This window comes from Lissotriton helveticus, chromosome 4_1 (genome assembly GCF_964261635.1).
Source record: "Lissotriton helveticus chromosome 4_1, aLisHel1.1, whole genome shotgun sequence".
NCBI lineage: Eukaryota > Metazoa > Chordata > Amphibia > Caudata > Salamandridae > Lissotriton > Lissotriton helveticus.
This window is the reverse complement of record NC_136063.1, coordinates 1,279,357-1,296,442: the sequence shown is the minus strand read 5'-3', so window position 1 is coordinate 1,296,442 and position 17,086 is coordinate 1,279,357.

Sequence of the window (17,086 nt, the reverse complement as noted above, 5' to 3'; positions counted from 1 at the left end):
CCATCTGGAGAAAGCACAAACTACCACTAGGACGTATTTCAGGTTATTACAACGATCCATGTGAATGAAGTCTAGCTGGATCACTTCAAAGGGGCAGGAAGGAGGAGCGAAGTGACCTGCAGGTGTGGGGATTCCCTTGCCAGGATTATGCATCAAGCATACCATACAATTCCTCACCACTCTCTCTGCACACCTACTAATCCCGTCATTCTTCCAGACCGGAGCCAACATCTTACAAATCCCTTTTGAACTGATGTGCGCTGTTCCATGTGCCATCATCACTACTGCAAGCACATACGCATCAGGCAACATCCAACGCTGTTGTTCCGACAAGTCAATCCAACACCCACTCGAGTCCAATTTACCCGTGCTCTCTCTCCATGCAAGTTTTTCCTCCTCAGTCGCCTCTTTCTGAATTTCCTTCACGCTTTCCACTGTGTCTTCACACATTCCAGACTCAGAAATCCATCTTGCAGACGTTGCAACATACATTCTACTCATCATATTTCTGGCTGTCTGTTTTGCAGTCTCATCAGCAAAAGCATTCCCACGACCAACATCATCCGTGATTGCTTTATGAGCACTGCATTTCACAATCGCAACTTCAGTCGGTAAGGTTAGAGATTCCAACAAGTCATTAACTAGCTGACCATGTTGAATCTTAGTCCCATGGGACGTAATGAAACCTCTCTCTTTCCACAAACGGCCAAAACTATGGGCCACGCCGAACGCGTACTGACTATCTGTGAACACATTCACTCTCTTTCCCTTAGCTAAAACGCACGCTCTTGTTAGCGCGATCAATTCTGCAGCCTGGGCAGAATTCTGACTCACTCTTGCAGTCTCCACAATCGTACTCAAAGTTGTTACTGCATAAGCAGCAGTCACATCACCATTCTCCAATTTGAAGCAAGACCCGTCAACATACAACGTGCCATCTGGTTCTGTTAATGGAGTGTCCTTCAGATCGATTCGTCCTTTTGTTTCTTCCTCAGTTTTGAAACAACAGTCGTGTGGTTCGGAATCACTCGACTCTTGACTGGTCGGCAACAATGTTGCTGGATTCAATACATTGCATCTTTTGATCTGAATATGACTAGCTAACAGTGTCAGTTCATAACCTGATAATCTAGCACTGGTAAGGTGTTGCGTCTTGGTTCGGTTCATGAGTGTATCCACAGCATGCGGAACCATAACTACTAACATGTTGTTCATTACTAAACCAGCAGATTGTCGAATGGAAGCTGCAGCTGCGGCTGCAGCTTTCAAGCAGCTAGGCAATGCTCTGGCTACCGGATCTAACGTTGATGAAAAATACGCACAAGGGCGTTGTTTATCACCGAATTTCTGCGTCAAAACACTCAATGCACAACCTTCTCTCTCGTGGACATAGAGCGTGAATGGCTTACTGTAGTCGGGTGTACCCAATACAGGTGCTGAACACAGTGTATTTCGCAATTCAGAAAAACTCTGCTGACATTCAGCAGACCATGGTACCGGACTCGGAACATTTTTCCCAGTCAAGGCTACCAATGGTTTTGCTAGAAGAGAAAAATTTGGGATCCATTGCCTACAATATGAGGTAATACCCAAAAAGGCACGCACTTCTCTCTGCGTGCTAGGAACATTCATCTGTGTAATTGCTTTTATTCTCTCTGGGGTCAACTTCCTTCCCTCCTTTGACAAGAGATGACCTAGGTAGGTCACTTCTTGGCAGCAGTATTGCATTTTTGAAGGTGACACCTTGTGATTCAAATCTGACAAGTGATGCAATAAAGAAATCGTAGCTGTTTTGCAAGTTTCCTTGTCATCGGCAGCCACTAGAAGATCATCGACATACTGTACTAAAGCAGAACCACTAGGAAGTACGAAGGAATCTAACTGGCTTTTTAATGCTTGACTGTAAATGGATGGGCTTTCACAATAACCTTGTGGAGCGCGTTTAAATCTAAAACTTCGTCCTCCTAGAGAAAAACCGAAGATATCTCTGCTTTCCTCGGCTATCGGAATGCTGAAAAAGGCATTTTTCAAGTCGACAACCGAAAACCATGCTGCTGTAGCAGGAATCAACGTTAACAATGCAGTAATGTCTGGAACCACAGGAAACTGTGGGATCACAATTTTATTAACCTCTCTGAGATCAATTACGAACCTATATACTGGAGGCTTTGTAGGGTCAGTTCGTTTCAAAATAGGCAGTACAGGACTATTACAGACATTACCTCTAGTCTCTTCTACAACATCTTTCTTGATCAGGTCTTGTACTATCAGTAGGAGCGCACGCTCACCTTCACTAGAGATTCTGTATTGTGGGATTCGTGGAAGTTTGACATTCGCTTTCAAAGTTACTACATAGGGTGGAATTTCCAATAGACCTACATCATTAGGACCAGTCGCCCAAAGAGTATCAGGGAGTGAACGCAGCTCTGGTGGGAGCGCATCCATCGACAAGTACATCGGAGAGATTATTCTTTTACCCAACGTAAGCTGTACTCCTGCTGGAGAACAGTATAATGTCGCGTACAGGCGTTTTAACAAGTCTAAACCAAGCAGATTTTCGTTACAACCTGTCGTCAAAATCAGGGGTGCTTTCAATTGACGGGGTCCAACAGAAATAGACAAAGGACCAGAAACAGGGTTGTGAACAGGGGCGCCCGAAAAACCTACTGAAATGTTTGTTGAGCCAGACAAAGGTGCGCCAGGGAGTTTCGCATGTATGATAGAACTTTTTGCTGCACCAGTATCCAACAGAAACGGTTCGACTATACCTGATGTTGCTACCGCGACATAAGGCCCACTCTGATCTACTGGTACTGATACTACTCCCTCTCTTTGTCCATGGCTGTCCTAGTATTCACTTTGCTGACCTTCCTCACTAGCTTCATAATAGTCTTCAACATGATACTGTGGAGACCTATTCTGTTGGGCAGATTGTCCATTACGCTGGTCGAAATAATTAGAGGGGCGATCACTTGTCTGTGGAGGCATAGCACCTCGTCCTCGACCTCTAGAGTTTTGCATAGAACTACCACGACCTCTCTGAGCGGCCGCATCATTATTTTGCGCCCGAACTGGACAATCACTTTTGTAATGACCTTCCTTTTTGCAATAAGCACATTGATTCCATTGGTATTGTGGCCTTTGAAAATTATAATCCGTTCTTTGATATGACCCTTGCTGCATATTAGTTTGATTCATGCGAGGCGGATAAGCTTGCTGTAAAAGTACTTTAGTTTTTAAATCTTTCGTCTTTTTATCTGATTTTTCCTTCTCTTCTTTATCCCTATTTTCGTAGTACTGAGCAGTCGCAAGTATTTGCGCAGTCGTAGAGACAGCCCACGCACTTTCAGAATTCTTTAATTTACCACTAAGTTCTGGCAACAGATTGTGCACAAATTTATCAACAAATAATCTCTGGCCCCCTTCTGTGCTCATATCCTGACCACTATGATCCACGAAAGTCTCCTCGAATCTTGTGAAAAAGTCGGAGACGCTTTCGTCTTTCTTTTGTTTGCATGCGGACAATTTATCCCAGTTAACGCGTAATGCAGGCATTAAGGTTTTCATTAAATCGATTATTCTACCAGGCAAGTTAGCAATTAAAGGTTCAGGTTTGGAACCACCTATTTGTTGACCATCCGCTGCAGTTATAGCTGCCCAGTCACCACCTAGGGCAACTGAATGATTCTCTTTACGAATTTTAGCCCAAATTGGTTGCGGTACTACGTTACCAAATAGCAGATCTATGTCAGCAAGATTCAATACACAAGCGTCAACTGTTTGAGCCAACTCTTTGTAGTACCCTGCAGGATTTTTACGCGGATCTGGCAAGGCCTGTTTTACTGCTAACACTTCAGCTCGTTTCCATGGAATATGTATCCATACTCTCTGGAATTGGGCCGGAGCGGCTGCAATACCAAGCGGTGCATTAGCTTGCACAGCTTCGCGCCAAATTGGTGGAACCTCTCTCATTGGATATTGACGATTTCGTTTCGTACTACGTTTCTCTAACTCTCTCGGTGAAAGAAGGGATGAGTCGGATCTATAACTTAAAATTAGTTCCATCGCTTCTTTTATATTTTGACCAACTATCATACCTGTAGCAAACTCTTTCTGAACATTAATTAATTCTCCTAAATTTGATTCAGGGTCATCCTCTTCCAATTCCTCACGTAGAAGGAAACACATTTCATCGAACACATATCGTTGTGTCGGTTCGTTCCATTGCATAAATGTATCTAATACATTTTGTACATTATATCTTCCAACTTTCGAAACCCATCTAAGGGCAGTGGAATCTAGTATTCCTCTTTCTTCAGTACTGGGAAGCTGACTACGTCTCTGCACAGAGTCAGAGGTAGGAGTCTTAATCAGAGTTTTATAGAAGGGAGATAGAATATTAGAGACAGAATCAGTGATTCTTCGTCGAACAGAAATCGGAGTCATAATACTTGCAGAGGCAGTGAATAGAGTAGTAGTTGGAATAGATAGATCAGGAACAGTAGGAGTAGCAGGCAAGATAGCTTGTGAAGTAGCAGGTGTGAGTGACACAGGCATAGGAAAAGAAGCCGGCAACCCTAGAAGAGGGGTTGTCGAAGGAACATTAATATTGACCACAGGAGGTACAGGAACTAGATTCAGGGGAGCGGGAACAGGGACACCAGGTTGTCCAGCAACCGGTAATTGAACATTCGGTATAGGTGGAGCCGTAGCACCCTGTGCATACGGTGGGGGTGATCGTAACAAGTAAGACAAAAGGGGATCCTTTTCAGGGTCCTCTACTGTCTTAGCCGTACTCGATGGCAAAGCAGGATAGCACTTGTCTATCGCTAAATTACGCTCTCTATCGGCCACCTCCATCGCTTTCTCAGACTCGTTGAGTTGCAGCTGCCTAGCAGACTGTTCTAAAGTCAACTCTTGCTCTTTCTGTTCTTTCTTCAACTTTTTAATTTCTCTCTGTTTAGATTCTTTTCGCCAATAACGGAAAGAATCAAACATTGCCGGCCGGGCTTTCTTCTTAAACAACCTTCTTTCTAGATTATCGAGAACTTCAGGTTCAAAACTACCATGCAGTGGCCAACTAAGGACACCGTCTTTCTCTGTGTAGCGGATCCATACCTCATTATAAGAGATAGGGCCCACACCAAATTTGCAATATAGATCATAAAGGGGAGTTCCAATCGGAGGAACCAAACACGAGTCCTCCAACCGGGAATCACTGTTGCAACTAAAACAAGACAACATACAATTTTTCCGACTTACCATTTTATAATCCGGAACACAAGACAAACAAGACACAAACAGAAAAGATGCGCACTCGAACCACGAACTTAGGCCTACCAGAACTGACAAATGTATCGATACCTGAACTGAACAGAATGATTATCGTAACCAGAATAACCAGTGATAATCTTACAGAACTGAACTGAACTGAGAACTAAAAGGATTATCCAAACAGGAGCAATCCTCACAAAATATTTAACTAGCAACCACTGAATACTTAACTGAGGCACTGAAGACGTCACCAAGGAGAAACCCGTCACGTTTCGCCGTACTGAGGACTGCACCTCGGGTCCAAGACAGGGCGACGGTCAAGGCAACGGAGCACTGCAGCCGTCTGAACGGGAACCCTCGTGGAAGAGGACGTCGGGGCCACTTTTGCGATATGCCGGGATCGATGAAGTGGGGCGCCTCCCTCTGAAATCTTCACACGAAGCTCCTCGAACTCTTCAGGCTTTTGGACCGGTACCGAATGACGTCGCCCCGAGTTGGGCGCCAAATGGAGTTCTGGACTTTTTAGTTTCCGTCCAGAGGTGTCAGGGACAACACCCGAAGACCCCGGAGTTCAACCTGTCTTGGTACACAAACAAACAGAAACACGGGCTTCTCGATGGTGGCGTCAAAGACCAAAGGTTTATTACTGCAGGGACACAGAAGTCACAGAAACTACACATGGGCAGTATCTAGGAGCCTGTTCGATTTGTACAAAGAGGATTGCTCCTTATATACTAAATATTGGGCTTCAGGCAAATTCTTTACATGTTACCACAGTTCTAAACATTCGTGTCTTAAACAATAAATATTTGGCGTTGCACAGGAATCGTCAACAGTATCTGATGTCAAAACATTACGAATGAGGGGTTCCCACTAGTCCATCATACTCCCATGTCAATTCTTCATTCAAGACCCGGACCGCCTCATCGTAAATTTCGTCACCTCCCCCTAATAAAGGCCCAGAAGGAAAGGAGCAGAGCCAGGTGTAGAAGATAGAAAGACAGGATAAGAAATGTTTGTGGGTCGTAAATGGGCACGGTTACCAGCTTCGGCCGCCTAATCATGATCAGGCCAACGAACACAAGAACCAGTATAGCAGGACTGGCCTCAGGCTGGGGAGGCAGTTCTTGCCGAGTCATGCTGCTACAGCGTTGCTGGCCTAAGGTGCACGTGTCACTAGCAAGGTGAATTGCCGGTTAAAGCCTACGTGTCCTTTAATAAGAACGAGATCATTGCGTGTCCATTGACTATGTAAGGGCAAGGAAAAAAAAAATGGCTTCCGTGATCTAAGATGGATGCCATGGGTAAATCACAAATGTGTTGGTAACAGGAGTGCTCTTGCTCGTAGCATAGCGAAAACACCAGGATATACTAAATGGATCATTTGCGGTTCACTGCTACCAAAATTATGTATTTACGACACGGTTATGAACACGAGTGAAACCGCCACGGAACCTCACTGGTGCTGATGGGCAGCAGTCACAGGCTTCTCAGGGAGGTACACTGAGCCAAGTGCAACCCTCAGCACTTCCCTCTCACTGGTGCTGATGGCAGCAGTCACAGGCTTCTCAGGGAGGTACACTGGGCCAAGTACAACCCTCCAGCACTTCCCTCTCTCTGGTGCTGATGGCAGCAGTCACAGGCTTCTCGGGGAGGTACACTGGGCCAAGTACAACCCTCCAGCACTTCCCTCTCACCGGTGCTGATGGCAGCAGTCACAGGCTTCCAAGGGAGGTACACTGGGCCAAGTACAACCCTCCAGCACTTCCCTCTCACTGGTGCTGATGGCAGCAGTCACAGGCTTCTCAGGGAGGTACACTGGCCCAAGTACAACCCTCCAGCACTTCCCTCTCTCTGGTGCTGATGGCAGCAGCCACAGGCTTCTAATGGAGGTACACTGGGCCAAGTGCAACCCTCCAGCACTTCCCTCTCTCTGGTGCTGATGGCAGCAGTCACAGGCTTCTCAGGGAGGTACACTGGGCCAAGTACAACCCTCCAGCACTTCCCTCTCACCAGTGCTGATGGCAGCAGTCACAGGCTTCCAAGGGAGGTACACTGGGCCAAGTACAACCCCTCAGCACTTCCCTCTCACCAGTGCTGATGGCAGCAGTCACTGGCTTCCCAGGGAGGTACACTGAGCCAAGTACAACCCTCCAGCACTTCCCTCTCGCTGGTGCTGATGGCAGCAGTCACAGGCTTCTCAGGGAGGTACACTGGGCCAAGTGCAACCCTCCAGCACTTCCCTCTCTCTGGTGCTGATGGCAGCAGTCACAGGCTTCCAAGGGAGGTACACTGAGCCAAGTACAACCCTCCAGCACTTCCCTCTCGCTGGTGCTGATGGCAGCAGTCACAGGCTTCTCATGGAGGTACACTGGGGCAAGTGTAACCCCTCAGCACTTTACTCTCGCTGGTGCTGATGGCAGCAGTCACAGGCTTCTCAGGGAGGTACACTGGGCCGAGTACAACCCTCAGCACTTCCCTCTCGCTGGTGCTGATGGCAGCAGTCACAGTCTTCTCAGGGAGGTACGCTGGGCCAAGTACAACCACCAGCACTTCCCTCTCACTGGTGGTGATGGCAGCAGTCACAGGCTTCTCAGGGAGGTACACTGGGCCAAGTACAACCACCAGCACTTCCCTCTCACTGGTGCTGATGGCAGCAGTCACAGGCTTCCAAGGGAGGTACACTGGGCCAAGTACAACCCTCAGCACTTCCCTCTCACTGGTGCTGAGTGCAGCAGTCACAGGCTTCCAAGGGAGGTACACTGAGCCAAGTGCAACCCTCCAGCACTTCCCTCTCACTGGTGCTGATGGCATCAGTCACAGGCTTCTCAGGGAGGTACACTGGGCCAAGTACAACCCTCCAGCACTTCCCTCTCGCTGGTGCTGATGGCAGCAGTCACAGGCTTCCCAGGGAGGTACACTGGGCCAAGTACAACCCTCCATCACTTCCCTCTCTCTGGTGCTGATGGCAGCAGTCACAGGCTTCTCAGGGAGGTACACTGAGCCAAGTACAACCCTCAGCACTTCCCTCTCTCTGGTGCTGATGGGAAGCAGTCACAGGCTTCTCAGGGAGGTACACTGTGCCAAGTACAACCCTCAGCACTTCCCTCTCTCTGGTGCTGATGGGAAGCAGTCACAGGCTTCCAAGGTAGGTACACTGGGCCAAGTACAACCCTCCAGCACTTCCCTCTCACTGGTGCTGATGGCAGCAGTCACAGGCTTCTCAGGGAGGTACACTGGGCCAAGTACAACCCTCAGCACTTCCCTCTCTCTGGTGCTGATGGCAGCAGTCACAGGCTTCTCAGGGAGGTACACTGGGCCAAGTGCAACCCTCCAGCAGTTCCCTCTCGCTGGTGCTGATGGCAGCAGTCTCAGGCTTCCAAGGGAGGTACACTGAGCCAAGTGCAACCCTCAGCACTTCCCTCTCGCTGGTGCTGATGACAGCAGTCACTGGCTTCTCAGGGAGGTACACTGGGCCAAGTGCAACCCTCCAGCACTTCCCTCTCTCTGGTGCTGATGGCAGCAGTCACAGGCTTCTCAGGGAGGTACACTGGGCCAAGTACAACCCTCAGCACTTCCCTCTCACCGGTGCTGATGGCAGCAGTCACAGGCTTCCCAGGGAGGTACACTGAGCCAAGTACAACCCTCCAGCACTTCCCTCTCACTGGTGCTGATGGCAGCAGTCACTGGCTTCTCAGGGAGGTACACTGGGCCAAGTACAACCCTCCAGCACTTCCCTCTCACTGGTGCTGATGGCAGCAGTCACAGGCTTCCAAGGGAGGTACACTGAGCCAAGTGCAACCCTCCAGCACTTCCCTCTCTCTGGTGCTGATGGCAGCAGTCACAGGCTTCTCAGGGAGGTACACTGGGCCAAGTACAACCCTCAGCACTTCCCTCTCTCTGGTGCTGATGGCAGCAGTCACTGGCTTCTCAGGGAGGTACACTGGGCCACGTACAATCCTCCAGAACTTCCCTCTCTCTGGTGCTGATGGCAGCAGTCACTGGCTTCTCATGGAGGTACACTGGGCCAAGTGCAACCCCTCAGCACTTCCCTCTCTCTGGAATGATGGCAGCAGTCACAGGCTTCTCATGGAGGTACACTGAGCCAAGTGCAACCCTCCAGCACTTCCCTCTCACCGGTGCTGATGGCAGCAGTCACAGGCTTCTCAGGGAGGTACACTGAGCCAAGTGCAACCCTCCAGCACTTCCCTCTCACCGGTGCTGATGGCAGCAGTCACAGGCTTCTCATGGAGGTACACTGAGCCAAGTGCAACCCTCCAGCACTTCCCTCTCACTGGTGCTGATGGCAGCAGTCACAGGCTTCTCAGGGAGGTACACTGGGCCAAGTGCAACCCTCCAGCACTTCCCTCTCGCTGGTGCTGATGGCAGCAGTCACAGGCTTCCCATGGAGGTACACTGGGCCAAGTACAACCCCTCAGCACTTCCCTCTCACTGGTGCTGATGGCAGCAGTCACAGGCTTCTCAGGGAGGTACACTGGGCCAAGTACACCCCTCCAGCACTTCCCTCTCTCTGGTGCTGATGGCAGCAGTCACAGGCTTCCAAGGGAGGTACACTGAGCCAAGTACAACCCTCCAGCACTTCCCTCTCACTGGTGCTGATGGCAGCAGTCACAGGCTTCCAAGGGAGGTACACTGAGCCAAGTACAACCCTCCAGCACTTCCCTCTCACTGGTGCTGATGACAGCAGTCACAGGCTTCCCAGGGAGGTACACTGGGCCAAGTAAAACCCTCCAGCACTTCCCTCTCTCGGGGCTGATGGCAGCAGTCACGGGCTTCTCAGGGAGGTACACTGAGCCAAGTGCAACCCTCAGCACTTCCCTCTCACTGGTGCTGATGGCAGCAGTCACAGGCTTCTCAGGGAGGTACAATGAGCCAAGTACAACCCTCAGCACTTCCCTCTCACCAGTGCTGATGGCAGCAGTCACAGGCTTCCAAGGGAGGTACACTGGGCCAAGTACAACCCTCCAGCACTTCCCTCTCACTGGTGCTGATGGCAGCAGTCGCAGGCTTCTCAGGGAGGTACACTGAGCCAAGTACAAACCCCCAGCACTTCCCTCTCTCTGGTGCTGATGGCAGCAGTCACAGGCTTCTCAGGGAGGTACACTGAGCCAAGTACAACCCTCCAGCACTTCCCTCTCCCTGGTGCTGATGGCAGCAGTCACAGGCTTCTCATGGAGGTACACTGGGCCAAGTACAACCCTCCAGCACTTCCCTCTCTCTGGTGCTGATGGCAGGAGTCACAGGCTCCTCAGGGAGGTACACTGGGACAAGTACAACCCTCCAGCACTTCCCTCTCGCTGGTGTTGATGGCAGCAGTCACAGGCTTCTCAGGGAGGTACACTGGGCCAAGTACAACCCTCCAGCACTTCCCTCTCTCTGGTGCTGATGGCAGCAGTCACTGGCTTCCCAGGGAGGTACACTGAGCCAAGTACAACCCTCCAGCACTTCCCTCTCGCTGGTGCTGATGGCAGCAGTCACAGGCTTCTCAGGGAGGTACACTGGGCCAAGTGCAACCCTCCAGCACTTCCCTCTCTCTGGTGCTGATGGCAGCAGTCACTGGCTTCCAAGGGAGGTACACTGAGCCAAGTACAACCCTCCAGCACTTCCCTCTCGCTGGTGCTGATGGCAGCAGTCACAGGCTTCTCATGGAGGTACACTGGGGCAAGTGTAACCCCTCAGCACTTCCCTCTCGCTGGTGCTGATGGCAGCAGTCACAGGCTTCTCAGGGAGGTACACTGGGCCAAGTACAACCCTCAGTACTTCCCTCTCGCTGGTGCTGATGGCAGCAGTCACAGGCTTCTCAGGGAGGTACACTGAGCCGGGTGCAACCCTCAGCACTTCCCTCTCACCAGTGCTGATGGCAGCAGTCACAGGCTTCTCAGGGAGGTACACTGGGCCAAGTGCAACCCTCAGCACTTCCCTCTCACTGGTGCTGATGGCAGCAGTCACAGGCTTCTCAGGGATGTACACTGGGCCAAGTACAACCCCTCAGCACTTCCCTCTCTCTGGTGCTGATGGCAGCAGTCACAGGCTTCTCAGGGAGGTACACTGGGCCAAGTACAACCCTTCAGCACTTCCCTCTCTCTGGTGCTGATGGCAGCAGTCACAGGCTTCCAAGGGAGGTACACTGGGCCAAGTACAACCCTCCAGCACTTCCCTCTCTCTGGTGCTGATGGCAGCAGTCACAGGCTTCCAAGGGAGGTACACTGAGCCAAGTGCAACCCTCCAGCACTTCCCTCTCACTGGTGCTGATGGGCAGCAGTCACAGGCTTCTCAGGGAGGTACACTGAGCCAAGTGCAACCCTCAGCACTTCCCTCTCGCTGGTGCTGATGGCAGCAGTCACAGGCTTCTCAGGGAGGTACACTGGGCCAAGTACAACCCTCCAGCACTTCCCTCTCTCTGGTGCTGATGGCAGCAGTCACAGGCTTCTCGGGGAGGTACACTGGGCCAAGTACAACCCTCCAGCACTTCCCTCTCACCAGTGCTGATGGCAGCAGTCACAGGCTTCCAAGGGAGGTACACTGGGCCAAGTACAACCCCTCAGCACTTCCCTCTCACCAGTGCTGATGGCAGCAGTCACTGGCTTCCCAGGGAGGTACACTGAGCCAAGTACAACCCTCCAGCACTTCCCTCTCGCTGGTGCTGATGGCAGCAGTCACAGGCTTCTCAGGGAGGTACACTGGGCCAAGTGCAACCCTCCAGCACTTCCCTCTCTCTGGTGCTGATGGCAGCAGTCACAGGCTTCTCAGGGAGGTACACTGGGCCAAGTACAACCCTCCAGCACTTCCCTCTCTCTGGTGCTGATGGCAGCAGTCACAGGCTTCTCGGGGAGGTACACTGGGCCAAGTACAACCCTCCAGCACTTCCCTCTCACCGGTGCTGATGGCAGCAGTCACAGGCTTCTCAGGGAGGTACACTGGGCCAAGTACAACCCTCCAGCACTTCCCTCTCTCTGGTGCTGATGGCAGCAGCCACAGGCTTCTAATGGAGGTACACTGGGCCAAGTGCAACCCTCCAGCACTTCCCTCTCTCTGGTGCTGATGGCAGCAGTCACAGGCTTCTCAGGGAGGTACACTGGGCCAAGTACAACCCTCCAGCACTTCCCTCTCACCAGTGCTGATGGCAGCAGTCACAGGCTTCCAAGGGAGGTACACTGGGCCAAGTACAACTCCTCAGCACTTCCCTCTCACCAGTGCTGATGGCAGCAGTCACTGGCTTCCCAGGGAGGTACACTGAGCCAAGTACAACCCTCCAGCACTTCCCTCTCGCTGGTGCTGATGGCAGCAGTCACAGGCTTCTCAGGGAGGTACACTGGGCCAAGTGCAACCCTCCAGCACTTCCCTCTCTCTGGTGCTGATGGCAGCAGTCACAGGCTTCCAAGGGAGGTACACTGAGCCAAGTACAACCCTCCAGCACTTCCGTCTCGCTGGTGCTGATGGCAGCAGTCACAGGCTTCTCATGGAGGTACACTGGGGCAAGTGTAACCCCTCAGCACTTTCCTCTCGCTGGTGCTGATGGCAGCAGTCACAGGCTTCTCAGGGAGGTACACTGGGCCAAGTACAACCCTCAGCACTTCCCTCTCGCTGGTGCTGATGGCAGCAGTCATAGGCTTCTCAGGGAGGTACACTGAGCCGGGTGCAACCCTCAGCACTTCCCTCTCACTGGTGCTGATAGCAGCAGTCACAGGCTTCTCAGGGAGGTACACTGGGCCAAGTGCAACCCTCAGCACTTCCCTCTCACTGGTGCTGATGGCAGCAGTCACAGGCTTCTCAGGGAGGTACACTGGGCCAAGTACAACCCCTCAGCACTTCCCTCTCTCTGGTGCTGATGGCAGCAGTCACAGGCTTCCAAGGGAGGTACACTGGGCCAAGTACAACCCTCCAGCACTTCCCTCTCTCTGGTGCTGATGGGAAGCAGTCACAGGCTTCTCAGGTAGGTACACTGGGCCAAGTACAACCCTCCAGCACTTCCCTCTCTCTGGTGCTGATGGCAGCAGTCACAGGCTTCCAAGGGAGGTACACTGAGCCAAGTGCAACCCTCCAGCACTTCCCTCTCACTGGTGCTGATGGCAGCAGTCACAGGCTTCCAAGGGAGGTACACTGAGCCAAGTACAACCCTCAGCACTTCCCTCTCACTGGTGCTGATGGGCAGCAGTCACAGGCTTCTCAGGGAGGTACACTGAGCCAAGTGCAACCCTCAGCACTTCCCTCTCACTGGTGCTGATGGCAGCAGTCACAGGCTTCTCAGGGAGGTACACTGGGCCAAGTACAACCCTCCAGCACTTCCATCTCTCTGGTGCTGATGGCAGCAGTCACAGGCTTCTCGGGGAGGTACACTGGGCCAAGTACAACCCTCCAGCACTTCCCTCTCACCGGTGCTGATGGCAGCAGTCACAGGCTTCCAAGGGAGGTACACTGGGCCAAGTACAACCCTCCAGCACTTCCCTCTCACTGGTGCTGATGGCAGCAGTCACAGGCTTCTCAGGGAGGTACACTGGGCCAAGTACAACCCTCCAGCACTTCCCTCTCCCTGGTGCTGATGGCAGCAGCCACAGGCTTCTAATGGAGGTACACTGGGCCAAGTGCAACCCTCCAGCACTTCCCTCTCTCTGGTGCTGATGGCAGCAGTCACAGGCTTCTCAGGGAGGTACACTGGGCCAAGTACAACCCTCCAGCACTTCCCTCTCACCAGTGCTGATGGCAGCAGTCACAGGCTTCCAAAGGAGGTACACTGGGCCAAGTACAACCCCTCAGCACTTCCCTCTCACCAGTGCTGATGGCAGCAGTCACAGGCTTCTCAGGGAGGTACACTGGGCCAAGTACAACCCTCAGCACCTCCCTCTCTCTGGTGCTGATGGCAGCAGTCACAGGCTTCTCAGGGAGGTACACTGGGCCAAGTGCAACCCTCAGCACTTCCCTCTCTCTGGTGCTGATGGCAGCAGTCACAGGCTTCTCAGGGAGGTACACTGGGCCAAGTACAACCCTCAGCACTTCCCTCTCACTGGTGCTGATGGCAGCAGTCACAGGCTTCTCATGGAGGTACACTGGGCCAAGTGCAACCCTCCAGCACTTCCTTCTCACTGGTGCTAATGGCAGCAGTCACAGGCTTCTCAGGGAGGTACACTGAGCCAAGTACAAACCTCCAGCACTTCTCTCTCGCTGGTGCTGATGGCAGCAGTCACAGGCTTCCAAGGGAGGTACACTGGGCCAAGTACAACCCTCAGCACTTCCCTCTCACCAGTGCTGATGGCAGCAGTCACAGGCTTCTCAGGGAGGTACACTGGACCAAGTACAACCCTCCATCACTTCCCTCTCTCTGGTGTTGATGGCAGCAGTCACAGGCTTCTCAGGGAGGTACACTGGGCCAAGTACAACCCTCAGCACTTCCCTCTCACTGGTGCTGATGTCACTGGCTTCTCAGGGAGGTACACTGGGCCAAGTACAACCCTCAGCACTTCCCTCTCACTGGTGCTGATGGCAGCAGTCACAGGCTTCTCAGGGAGGTACACTGGGCCAAGTACAACCCTCAGCACTTCCCTCTCACTGGTGCTGATGGCAGCAGTCACAGGCTTCTCAGGGAGGTACACTGAGCCAAGTACAACCCTCAGCACTTCCCTCTCGCTGGTGCTGATGGCAGCAGTCTCAGGCTTCCAAGGGAGGTACACTGGGCCAAGTGCAACCCTCCAGCACTTCCCTCTCACTGGTGCTGATGGCAGCAGTCACTGGCTTCTCAGGGAGGTACACTGGGCCAATTACAACCCTCAGCACTTCCCTCTCTCTGGTGCTGATGGCAGCAGTCACAGGCTTCTCAGGGAGGTACACTGGGCCAAGTACAACCCTCAGCACTTCCCTCTCGCTGTTGCTGATGGCAGCAGTCACAGGCTTCCAAGGGAGGTACACTGAGCCAAGTACAACCCTCCAGCACTTCCCTCTCGCTGGTGCTGATGGCAGCAGTCACAGGCTTCCAAGGGAGGTACACTGGGCCAAGTGCAACCCTCAGCACTTCCCTCCCACTGGTGCTGATGGCAGCAGTCTCAGGCTTCCAAGGGAGGTACACTGGGCCAAGTACAACCCTCAGCACTGCCCTATCTCTGGTGCTGATGGCAGCAGTCACAGGCTTCTCATGGAGGTACACTGGGCCAAGTACAACCCTCAGCACTTCCCTCTCGCTGGTGCTGATGGCAGCAGTCACAGGCTTCCAAGGGAGGTACACTGAGCCAAGTACAACCCTCCAGCACTTCCCTCTCGCTGGTGCTGATGGCAGCAGTCACAGGCTTCTCAGGGAGGTACACTGGGCCAAGTACAACCCTCAGCACTTCCCTCTCGCTGGTGCTGATGGCAGCAGTCACAGGCTTCTCAGGGAGGTACACGGGCCAAGTACAACCCTCCTGCACTTCCCTCTCTCTGGTGCTGATGGCAGCAGTCACAGGCTTCTCATGGAGGTACACTGGGCCAAGTACAACCCTCCAGCACTTCCCTCTCACCAGGGCTGATGGGCAGCAGTCACAGGCTTCTCAGGGAGGTACACTGGGCCAAGTACAACCCTCAGCACTTCCCTCTCTCTGGTGCTGATGGCAGCAGTCACAGGCTTCTCAGGGAGCTACACTGGGCCAAGTGCAACCCTCCAGCACTTCCCTCTCACTGGTGCTGATGGCAGCAGTCACTGGCTTCTCAGGGAGGTACACTGGGCCAAGTACAACCCTCCAGCACTTCCCTCTCTCTGGTGCTGATGGCAGCAGTCACAGGCTTCTCAGGGAGGTAGAAGGGGCCAAGTACAACCACCCAGCACTTCCCTCTCACTGGTGCTGATGGCAGCAGTCACAGGCTTCTCAGGGAGGTACAAGGGGCCAAGTACAACCACCCAGCACTTCCCTCTCACTGGTGCTGATGGCAGCAGTCACAGGCTTCCAAGGGAGGTACACTGGGCCAAGGACAACCCTCAGCACTTCCCTCTCTCTGGTGCTGATGGGGAGCAGTCGCAGGCTTCTCAGGGAGGTACACTGGGCCAAGTGCAACCCCCCAGCACTTCCCTCTCACTGGTGCTGATGGCAGCAGTCACAGGCTTCTCAGGGAGGTACACTGGGCCAAGTACAGCCCCTCAGCACTTCCCTCTCTCTGGTTCTGATGGCAGCAGTCACAGTCTTCTCAGGGAGGTACACTGGGCCAAGTACAACCACCAGCACTTCCCTCTCACTGGTGGTGATGGCAGCAGTCACAGGCTTCTCAGGGAGGTACACTGGGCCAAGTACAACCACCAGCACTTCCCTCTCACTGGTGCTGATGGCAGCAGTCACAGGCTTCCAAGGGAGGTACACTGAGCCAAGTGCAACCCTCCAGCACTTCCCTCTCACTGGTGCTGATGGCAGCAGTCACTGGCTTCTCAGGGAGGTTCACTCGCCAAGTACAACCCTCAGCACTTCCCTCTCTCTGGTGCTGATGGCAGCAGTCACAGGCTTCTCAGGGAAGTATACTGGGCCAAGTACAACCCCTCAGCACTTCCCTCTCACCAGTGCTGATGGCAGCAGTCACAGGCTTCTCAGGGAGGTACACTGGGCCAAGTAAAACCCTCCAGCACTTCCCTCTCGCTGGTGCTGATGGCAGCAGTCACAGGCTTCCCAGGGAGGTACACTGGGCCAAGTACAACCCTCCAGCACTTCCCTCTCTCTGGTGCTGATGGCAGCAGTCACAGGCTTCTCAGGGAGGTACACTGAGCCAAGTACAACCCTCAGCACTTCCCTCTCTCTGGTGCTGATGGGAAGCAGTCACAGGCTTCTCAGGGAGGTACACTGGG